General features: G+C 42.7%; 1 long non-coding RNA gene across 1 annotated transcript in view; it reads right to left on the bottom strand.

Moving 5' to 3' along the window:
• Positions 1 to 211: 211 nt before the first annotated feature.
• Positions 212 to 11,649, bottom strand: part of LOC306933376 — a 43,523-nt gene continuing 32,085 nt past the window's right edge. Inside the window, exon 3 of the long non-coding RNA XR_013791216.1 lies at positions 212 to 1,139. This is a non-coding gene — a long non-coding RNA (uncharacterized lncRNA). The remainder of the gene's footprint in view (positions 1,140 to 11,649) is intronic.

Raw genomic sequence — 11,649 nt, 5'->3', positions numbered from 1 at the left:
GTTATCCGAGTTTGAGTGTCAAATTTGCATACAAAATGTTATGTTGTTGTGTATTCTTTATTTTATATTTTTTTCAAAAGATAAGAACAAGTTTAAACAAAATAAATCACCACTTTTCATCAATTCAAAACAATTATAATTTTTTTTATGCATAAAATGAAAAAAGTTACGAAAATAAAAATAGCCGATCTACAAGCTTGCAGATCTGCTGTTTTCACTAGTTTGGGTCCCGCAGGCAGACATCTAATTTCTTTTGGGTCTTGAGCTAAAAGGTTTGGGAACATGCCTTACAGTATGTGGTTGCAACACGTCGCTAGCTATTCTCTGTGCACGCGGCGCGATGCACAGCACAGCCAAGCCAGGTATATAAATCATGACGTGAGGCATCCATGCACACGGCACATGCGAGCCATTTTTAGCACCATGCACTGTCGCACGACGGGGGTCGAATTTACCGGCCAATTATGCCGTCCAAAAAGGCTCAGTAGCCTGTGTGTCCCGCGCTGGCGCTGTGGTGCATCGGATCACCGAGCATTTCAGCCGCATAGCACATCAGCAGTGGTGGAAAAAGCACTACATCATTGGTATCAAAATGTACTTTAAATACCAAGTGGAAAGTATGCAGAATGTCACATTTAACAAGTTTTCAAACATAAATATCTGTTGAAAATAGCAATCACAAGCTCAAAGAGCTTGTTAGCTTGTAGATCGGCTATTTTCAAATGGCCCAAATGTAGGGCTGGGTTGTTTTAATGCATGTTTTGTTTTGTAATCAAAATCTACAAAGAATATTCAAATAGTAAGTGTAAGTATAATATTTGCCTCTGTGATGTAGTGGAGTAGAAGTAAAAATACTGATAATATGAAATTCTCCAGCAAGGTTATATTAAATACGGCAAAATTGTACTCAAGTACAGTACTTGAGTAAATGTACTTAGTTACTTCACACCACTGCAAATCTGTCCGCGTGGATGGACCTGCAAGCCGCCAGACCGTGGCTCTTGTATGTCCAGGAAAAATGATAGCTGTTGGAGGCTCTGTGTGATGTGATGACAACAGCTTGACAAATTGTACCCAGGTCACCCTGGGGTGGGGTGGGATGGGATGGGGTGGCCCGGGGGAGGGGGTGCAGTCTGGAGCTATTTGCAGAAGGAGACAGAGAGATTGCGTGTCCTTCAAATTGATGTCATTATTCCAAATGTTTGCCTAATAGACGATTATTCAATAAATATTAAATTAATATAGTGAAACTATATCGTTGCGGAGTGAAACATTGTGAGTCTGCGGATGAGCCGATTTCACTATACATCTATTCTGTATGCCACCGTTGTACAACGAAGTAGATAACACAGGGTTAAAGGAGCATTCAGTGATTTGGGTGATTTGGAGAAAAAAAACGGTCCACCCGGTAACAAGATGTGCACATGCACACGCTCTACAGTGGGGGAAGTACAACAGACCAACAGCACGTGCACCAATGCCCGCCCCACTCGATCATGATTGGAGGAACAGGGAGGAACTCCTTATATGGTCAGCACACTTTATAGTAGGGGGGATTATCCAAAAAAGATATTTGAAATTTTGAATTAAGTGAAATCACTGAATATACCTTTAAGGCTAATCAATTTAGTCATCAATAATAAAAAGGCAATTATACATGTTGATCTGTTTCATTATGATTTTCGGTTATTTTCCCAGCCTTACTCATTTGTGTGTTTTTCCACAAAATGTACTTATATGTACACCGCACAGTGTCTCATCTTGTGCTGGAACCGTCCTGCTTTTAAACACATTCGCCAGACACAGACATGTTCCTTTTCAATGGCTTAAAAGGCAGGTGGCTTGCGCACATCCAGTTCCTGGCTGGTGCCGGACCAAGGCAAGTACAGTGAAAAGAAGAGAGTCCGCACACAGGATTGCTCCAATGGTGTTCGACCGCAGGCGGCCTTCATCAGGTGATAATGGTTAGTACAGTTGGAGGCCATCGATATTGTCCTTTTCTTTTTGCTGAGGTTTGCGTGATCTGCGCAAAACCCCTTTTGGTGTTTTAAACATTATGTTATAATTTAGCTATTGAAAAATAGCAGATCTACAAGCTCATAGCACGCCACCGAGTGGCGTGCTACGAGCTTGTAGGTCTGCTATTTTTGAAAAATCGTGAAAATATTTATTTCAGAAAACTAGAGGATTTAGAAGGATTTTTTTAAATTTTGAGGTCAGGCCTAAATGGGTCAAATGATAAGGGACAATATCGGTGGCACCCAACTGTATGTGACAACCTCCCTTTTATCTAGGTCGTCACGTCACGTGACTGATGTTGACTGGGTAGGTAATTTACAAACACCATTAAGTGACATGACACATGATGATACATATGACTATAAGTATGAATAACCACCACAATTTACAATAGTACTATTCAATGGCTGACATTTTCCCAGGAAACAATTACGCCACATCAGCACCCTTTGCCCATCATACACCCTAAGACATTGACGCTGCTATTAATTCTAGTATCGGGCTGAGGTATGTTTTGGCTAAATCCCCTTCAGATTAGTGTACAGAATGTAAACAGGATTATGAATTGTGACAACAATCTAAATAATGAGTGTAACAACAACCATGTCTGGGAACTTCAGTTACAGGGAATAAAAAAACATGCAATGCTTGTTCCTCTTGCATTCATTCATTTGCATTCAGATCCCCCTGAGGCTCTCGTGAACAATCTGTTCTCTTCTACATGCAGATCCTTTATGAATATCACACCTGGCAAATGTTGCTGCTTTATTCACTTCTCATTTCTGCAAAAAATAATAATAAATATAGCTGCAAGCAGCTATAAAATGGGGTCAAGCCCAAAAAAAAAACATGGTGTAGGTAGACTGGAGATGGCGTCAGTTTTTTTGGTTACGCTGAATGGCTGAAGGGGTTGTTTATCAACCCTGTAGTCTCGTAACCAGCTAGAGTCAGACTCCATTCGCATGTATGGAAATGCAATTTATGTGGCGTGGCCAAAAAAGATGGATGGATGGATGGATGGATGGATGGATGGACGATAGCACAGAACTGCCACAACTGCTAAAATGGTGGAATTTTCACAAACAAAATATAATAATAATAATATTATGTTATTGTTTCGAGTTTCCCATCTTCTATTTATTTATTTCACATCCAGCGGGGAACTACAGTCTCAGCTACACCCAGCTGAGTGCTGCCCACAGAGCAGCGCATGCAGCGGGGGGAGCAGTTAGGGGTTAAGTGTCTTGCTCAGGGACACTTTGACACATTGCTGAGAGCTGAAATCTACCTGGCTGGGACGTGACATTCTACGACTACGTGACATAATAAATCATATAACCACGGGTTACCATGCCCCACTTCTGTTGGCAACGCGGAAGTGCCTCTCGCCTACAAAAACTGCAGACTATGGACCCCAGGAAGATTAGCTGTCGCCCCGGCGTCAGCTAATGGGGATCCATTCAATAAACAATAAACATCCAAACAGAAAAGTCCTATCTGATTGCATTAAACAACGTTAAACTATAGTTTTTGGGCCGATAAAGTATAGTTTTAGACCGCGGCGGAGGCTCGCCGTCACAAGCGAACGTGAGCCACGTAAGGCACCTGCACGGCGAGTTGCCGTGCCAAACGTTGAGCCGACTCAGCTTCGTTCGAGTTGCGACCCATTAGGCACAGAATGGTAAATCATGTTTTGGGGAGAGCGTTTGCCTCAACTGCCGCTCAAAGTGGCTGCTGGCCAATCACAGCGTATCCTTACACAAGTGCACTGGCCAATAACAGCGCATCCTTGCACAAATACGCTTTCGAATTTCGCGGCTGGACGGTGTCCTAGGCGCGCTCACTAACCATTCAGCTTTGTTCCCGTTTGTGGAGAATCACAAATCACAGGACATCCAATATTGAAATTGCGTTGACACACGTCACACACACACACTTCAGTCTAGTACTGTAGAAACCCACAAAAGCCTGAAACTGCTCATATTGCGCGCACGCACGCACGCACACGCACACGCACGCACGCACACGCACACGCGCGCACACACACACACACACACACACACACACACACACACACACACACACACACACACACACACACACACACACACACACACACACACACACACACACACACACACACACACACACACACACACACAGTATTGTACAAACACATAAATGCACCAAGTTAAGCATTAAAAGAACTCACTCCAAGTCTCAAACAAAAAAGCCACAATAGTCAGCAGCACTGCAGTGGCAGCTCATTAAAAGTGTATAGGCTGACACTTTGCACTTTCATCACATTTTCAATCAGACGCGCAGCGAAAAGTGTAATCAGCATTACTGCGTAAACACCGGATATATCGGATCATTGGCAGCACTAAATGTGCGGCTTACTGGCTTCACAGATTATAACTGTGTTTCTCAAACTTTATCATGTCAAGGACCCCCAAATGAATAGGTATATGGCAGCGGATTCCCATCTGAAAATATTTTGTGCCAGACACCCCCATACAAGATTTGTGTATTTTCTTTTCTCCAAAATGTTCAATAATGTTCAAGATATTTTGGAAAATAGCCAATCTACATTGATTTAAAGTTATTAAACAATGTTGAGTTGATGCTATCTTAACTGATTTTGCTGGGGACCCCCTGGAACCCCCTCAAGGACCTCTGAGGGTCCTCATACCCCACTTTGAGAACTGCCATTATAAGTGGCACAATTGGTGAATATTATGCCTTACAATATGCAGTGGTAGACCAATAAGTACCCAATCCCAGTACTTGAGTTAAATATAGATAGCCATCTGTCAAATATTTGGGAATGTTGCTTTGACAAATTTTGTGCTGGACTTAAAGTATTAGGTCTCCCTGTCAGAGCCCTTTGTCCATTCATAAGCCCTAAGATATTGATGCTGTTATTTCTAGTAGATTGGGGTAGCCCTGCCACAATTATGTCATAAACGTCTAATCACAATTATTTGGGATAATCCCACCGGTCACATTTGTGACAACCTTTTTTTAGTTTGGTTAAGTGTAAAAGCCATCTAGAGAATGACACATGTAATATAATATATAATAGGTTTTGCCACCAAGTCAGTCATGAACCAATATACAGCCATCCTGTCACAACAACTCATACGCTTCAACAACAGCGACAAGAGACACACTGTATAGAGATCCATATCATTATCTTCAATTCCAAGTGAACATGTTTTCCTTGTTACAACCTTCAACGGCAGATACAACTCAACATACACACAGTAGATTCACTTCAGCCTTCAATTCCAAGGCCAGAAACGGTCACGGAACATCAGCCACCCAGTTATTGGGTCCCAAAATAGCAGTAATAGTACAATACAGTACAGTACAACAGATTGAATCACATTAGTGTACACACATCTTACAACAAGCAGCAGCAGCAGCAAAGAATGAAATACAATATAAAACAAGGTTACTACATTGAGCCGTCTTCTACTTAAATGGTAAATGGTGCATTTGTATAGCGCCTTTATCCAAGGCGCTTTACATTTACACGTTTGTGCATTACATTCACCCATTCACACACACACCGATGGCGGCTGAAACCATGCAAGGGTGAACCAGCACATCAGGAGCAATTAGGGGTTCAGAGTCTTGCTCAAGGACACTTCGACACTAACTCTGGGGGACCCCGGGTTCAAACTGGCAACCTTGCGGTTCCCATCCTGACACTCTACCCCTGACCCACCGCCGCCCCTACTTGACGTCATCAGTTGTGTAAGTGATGGCCAGGGTCAAACTTTGGAACCCATGGAGAGAAAGAGCCCTCCTGCTGCATCTCCAGTCATCTCCATCCTCTACACCAGGGGTTCTCAACCCGTGGGTCGCGACCCCTCGGGGGGTCGCCAAATTATTTTGGGGGGTCCCCAAATACATTTTTTAATTTTATTTTTATTTTTTGCAACTGAATGGCTGGAACATGGAAATGAAGAGTTTACATATAGTACACATAATTATATCTGGTATATTTATGGTGTATTGTCTCTATTATTACGTTTATTGTAGCAGTCAATTTATATTGGGGGTCAGGAGGGTCGGGACGGGGGTCCCGAGGCGTTGCCAAAGCATTTTCAGGGGTCCCCGGTAGTACACAGTACACAGCTTAGAATTATAGAGTCACTGAACATGTTTAATTTCCAGCCAGTCAATAGGGAACATGCAAACTCCACACAGAAAGGCCCTTTCGCCAAGCCCACCTCGGGTATGGGCACTGATAACGCGGAGGAGGGAACACGCCCCCAGCACCCACAGCGGGAATCAAACCCAGGACCTTCTAGCTGTGAGGCGACAGCACTACCGACTGTGCTACCGTGCCCCGCAGGTGGATGCCCTTCTAACCCTCAAGTGTCTTACTGGTATTGAATCAATGACAGACATACATTGAACAACAGATCAATTTAGGGCCGTCAAAAAGTACTCAACTTAATCTGTGATGTGTATTTTCAAATGCTTTTAAACCTAATGATATGGCTCAACTCAACAAACTGCATTGGGATTAAACGTGTTACTCGTCAACTTAAATGTGTAATCCTGACAGACCCTATATCAGGGTGCAGTGCAGTATTGTTGGCTGAAGACTAGTGTACGGAATGTAAACACGACTGTGAATTGTGACAACAATCTAAATAATGAGTGTAGTGTAACCACCATGCCTGCCTGCCTGCCTGCGTGCAAACTTGACTTCCAGGGAACGAAACAATGTTTTTCCTCTCCTGCGTTTATTCATTTGCATTCAGATCCCCCTGAGGCTCTCGTGAACAATCTGTTCTCTACATGCAGCACCTTTATGACTATCACACCTGGCAAAGGTTGCTGCCTTGTTGTTCACTTCTCATTTCTGCAAGTACAGTAGCACAGTAGCCTATGCAGGTGATATAGGTAGGCTATTGTAAAGCTATTATAAGACCAGAACTGCAGATACGATATGCCCATTTGGGCATATGCTGTAGGGCGTGTCAAATTGGGGTTCTAGCTGGGGTACTATGCTTTAAGTAGCACTAGCATGTGACATGTCAAACTAGGGGTTATTCATGATTCTGAATCAATTGCAAGCATTAGTTTTGCACGAAAAACACTCCTTGGGCTAAAAACGGCCATATAGCCGTCTTCACAAATGTGATGAGGACATGAGGTCATCACATTTGCCAAGTGGCTATGGCCGAAACAATAGTACCCCAACGTTCAACCCCTTGAGTTGACCATGATCCATCATTTAAATAATAATAGCGTACATTTTGAATATGTTATTTGGATGACCCTAAGGATCATAAAAAACCTTGAACGATTACTATTGCAATTTATTTTGGGCCACCCCCTTTTTTAGCTTGGATTGACTGGCCTCTTTGGGGTTCCCTGGCACACAACCTTTTCATACAGGTTGTGGGACTTCCCCATGGTTCGACCTCCCGTTAGTTCGAACATGCATTAAGGTTGGCGAACATGCATTAAGGTTGGCGAACATGCATTAAGGTTGGCGAACATGCATTAAGGTTGGCGAAAATGCATTAAGGTTGGTGAAAATGCATTAAGGTTGGGGAACATGCATTAAGGTTGGCGAACATGCATTAAGGTTGGCGAACATGCATTAAGGTTGGCAAACATGCATTAAGGGTTGGCGAACATGCATTAAGGTTGGTGAACATGCATTAAGGTTGGGGAACATGCATTAAGGTTGGCGAACATGCATTAAGGTTGGCGAACATGCATTAAGGTTGGCAAACATGCATTAAGGGTTGGCGAACATGCATTAAGGTTGGTGAACATGCATTAAGGTTGGCGAACATGCATCAAGGTTGGCGAACATGCATCAAGGTTGGCGAACATGCATCAAGGTTGGCGAACATGCATGAAGGTTGGCGAACATGCATCAAGGTTGGCGAACATGCATCAAGGTTGGCGAACATGCATCAAGGTTGGCGAACATGCATTAAGGTTGGCGAACATGCATTAATGTTGGGGAACATGCATTAAGGTTGGCGAACATGCATTAAGGTTGGTGAACATGCATTAAGGTTGGCGAACATGCATTAAGGTTGGCGAACATGCATTAAGGTTGGCGAACATGCATTAAGGTTGGCGAACATGCATTAAGGTTGGCGAACATGCATCAAGGTTGGCGAACATGCATTAAGGTTGGCGAACATGCATCAAGGTTGGCGAACATGCATTAAGGTTGGCGAACATGCATTAAGGTTGGCGAACATGCATCAAGGTTGGCGAACATGCATTAAGGTTGGCGAACATGCATCAAGGTTGGCGAACATGCATTAAGGTTGGCGAACATGCATTAAGGTTGGCGAACATGGCGACTGGGGTGACTGTGGCTCAAGAGGTAGAGCAGGTCGTCCAATGATCCATGGGTCGGCGGTTCGAATCCCGGCTCCTCCTGTCTACATGTCGAAGTGTCCTTGGGCAAGACACTGAACCCCAAATTGCTCCCGATGTGCTGGTTGGTACCTTGCATGGCTTCCGCCGCAATCAGTGTATGAATGTGTGTGTGAATGGGTGAATGTAATGCACAATCTATGTAAAGCGCCTTGGATAAAGGCACTATATAAATGCACCATTTACCATTTACCATTTAACATGCATTAAGGTTGGCGAACATGCATTAAGGTTGGCGAACATGCATTAAGGTTGGCGAACATGCATTAAGGTTGGCGAGCATGCATTAAGTTTGGCGAACATGCATTAAGGTTGGCGAACATGCATTAAGGTTGGCGAACATGCATTAAGTTTGGCGAACATGCATTAAGGTTGGCGAACATGCATTAAGTTTGGCGAACATGCATTAAGGTTGGCGAACATGCATTAAGGTTGGCGAACATGCATTAAGGTTGGCGAACATGCATTAAGGTTGGCGAACATGCATTAAGTTTGGCGAACATGCATTTAGGTTGGCGAACATGCACAGCTCCCGTGCTTGCGGTTATGTTTAGATAAGGTTTGAAGGTTTGAAGGCCTTGAGATGGGGGTCTGCGGCCAGTAGAAGCAACGCTGTGTAGGCTATACTGGATTCTCCCGCCCCTTCAGTCCAGATGAAAAAGATGATGAAGAGGAAAGATGAAAAAGCTGAATACCATTCACAACACCCAAGTGTGTTGGAGCGGTTTTAATATTAGGCTATACAATGCATGAGGGTATCACTGCTATAATGTATGTACACACAATGCACTGTACACAGCCACTGAACAGTAACACTGGAGGGATTCATCATCTTGGCAGCGTTCCAAATGTTAGTGCGTGTGATCCCACATCAAGCACGACGCACCTGCTAATTTGTTGTGTTGTTCCACATATGGCTCATTCATTGAAGGACGTTTACATGTGTTTGCTGCTGCTATTATGTCATCGTATGCCGCCGCATGCAGAGATTCAGAGAATGTTGTCTGTGTGAGTTAAAGTGGACTAGTGGAGCTATTCGACTATATAAACACATTTTCTGCTGAAAAGAGCTGACCCAAAGCAGTGTTCATTTTGACGGCAAATTTTGTTGTGGGCTTGTCTATTTGTGGGCTTGTCTATTTTCAGCATGCAACTAATTGAAAATGACTTATACTGGATCTCTCATCCATTAGTCGGACTGTTACATGTCGGACTGTTATAGTACGTCGGACCAACCGAACGTATGCGCCCCTTAGTAGACTAAACAGTTCCTGTTGATTTTGACGACAAAAACATATTTTGGGCGGACCTTGATGGTGTCGTAATGGCTGATTTTACACATGGTTGCATGCTGAAAATAGCCAATCTACAAGTGCTATTTTCAGATCACAACACCCGAGTGCAACCAAACATAAAACTACATGACTTTTAGTTCTACTGGATCTCTTCTCCACTAGTGCCTTCCTAACACTGTAGTCTAGTTTGTAGGCCCATTTGTTGACAAGATTGTCAGTATATTTAGTCTTGTCATCATAGCTTAGTTTACTTTTTATTGAGTAGAGGATTCGTCTGTGAAAAACGGTAGTCGACGAACATTTTTCATCATAGTTTTAGTCGACTAAATTAACACTGATCCAAAGTCATACAATTACTTATTGGGTGATTAGTTTACACTGAATCTCGAAAATGGAAATGTGTGATTTTACGTGGCTGTGTAATGGAAATACATGCAATATATGGAATACATTATATTGCTAGGTTATAGGTAAGTAGTATACAGTAGGTTATATATCGTCACCTTTGCCAAAATAATGGCCTAAGTCGTTTGAGGAAAATTATGTTTTTGCCTAAGTCAGCTTTTCATGACACTGGCCTCTTAAAATCACGTATATCCCCCAAACAGCTGTGTGCAGGTAGTAAGTAACTTACAATTGCCTAAGTCATAACACAAATTTGCCTAAAGCTATTTATTAATTTATTTTTTTGTTAAAAGACTCATAGCATTTATTATGTTTTTATAGATATGATTTATTATTTATTTATTTATTCTGTTTTCTGAAAAAAACAAGAACCTGTCTTTTCATAAGCTAATTATACAAATAGTAGCCCCAGCTTTACAAAGGAACATATGGGCCCTATATTTTGCGTGTTTTAAGTACCAGAGTCTTATGACTTAACTTAAGACATGGAGGGGTGACCAATGCAATTTGACCACTCAAAATAGCCAAACAGCATTGGCCACACACTTAAATTAAGCCATAAGAACTGGTAAGACAGGCAAAATAGGGCCCATAGTCCCTTTGCAAGAGCATGTATTTTCAGGATTGATCATCCCAAAATAGTCTAACAGCCACTATGTATCATCCTCAGCCTCTGAACTGCGTTCAGACGGCATTCATCCTGAACGAGTCCAACGCTATTTTTGGGGTGGGTCAATTCCTCAGTCTTAGGAATTTATGTCAAAGTCTATACAGAGATGAATTAACCACTTTTCAGACGGAGGCTACAGACATGGCTGACATTGACCGGCCACTCAACCCAGACAAGCACTCACAAAACATCTTCTCTTCTCTACTGTCAAAAAAGTAAAAGAGAGAAAGGCTTCTGAAGTGAGTAAAACCTGCCTCTGCTGGCCAGGTAAGGAATGTCATTCTCAAACACTGGCATGACTTTCGTTTCACCACACACACACACACACACACCCACACACACACACACACACCCTTGCAGCCTGATATTGTGAGTAGACTTGTAGATTGAATGTTTTCAAAGTGATTGGACTCACTGTGATGCTAAATTATCACATTTTGCGGTGGTGGTCCTGGACAGGAGTTTCTGGACGTAAACACAAACATTAACACATGTTGGGGACCCCCTGACCTCAACCCCAGCAGCACATAAGGATTATTTGATTTTTGTATTCTAAATAGTACTCAATATATTCCATAGAATTAAGAAAGGAAATAATCGCTCCGCCCTCTCTCTAGGTCGTCCTCAGACGAGCCTTCCATCTTCGCTTCCAGTCATCCCGGTTCTCCATACATCTGGCCGCAGTGTGGTCTCGCACAATCCATATCTTCACAATATTCATAATAATTAGGCTATGTCAATAATATTGTTCAACTACATTTCTGATGTTTATTCAACTGCTAGTGGGTGAGAACATGTCTGGTCTAAAGCAGTCACCTCAGTACCCTGCAG

This window comes from Electrona antarctica (genome assembly GCF_951216825.1).
Source record: "Electrona antarctica genome assembly, chromosome: 12".
Classification (NCBI taxonomy): Eukaryota; Metazoa; Chordata; class Actinopteri; order Myctophiformes; family Myctophidae; genus Electrona; species Electrona antarctica.
The sequence above is the reverse complement of the archived record's forward strand: the minus strand, read 5'-3'. Positions and strand labels throughout refer to the sequence as shown.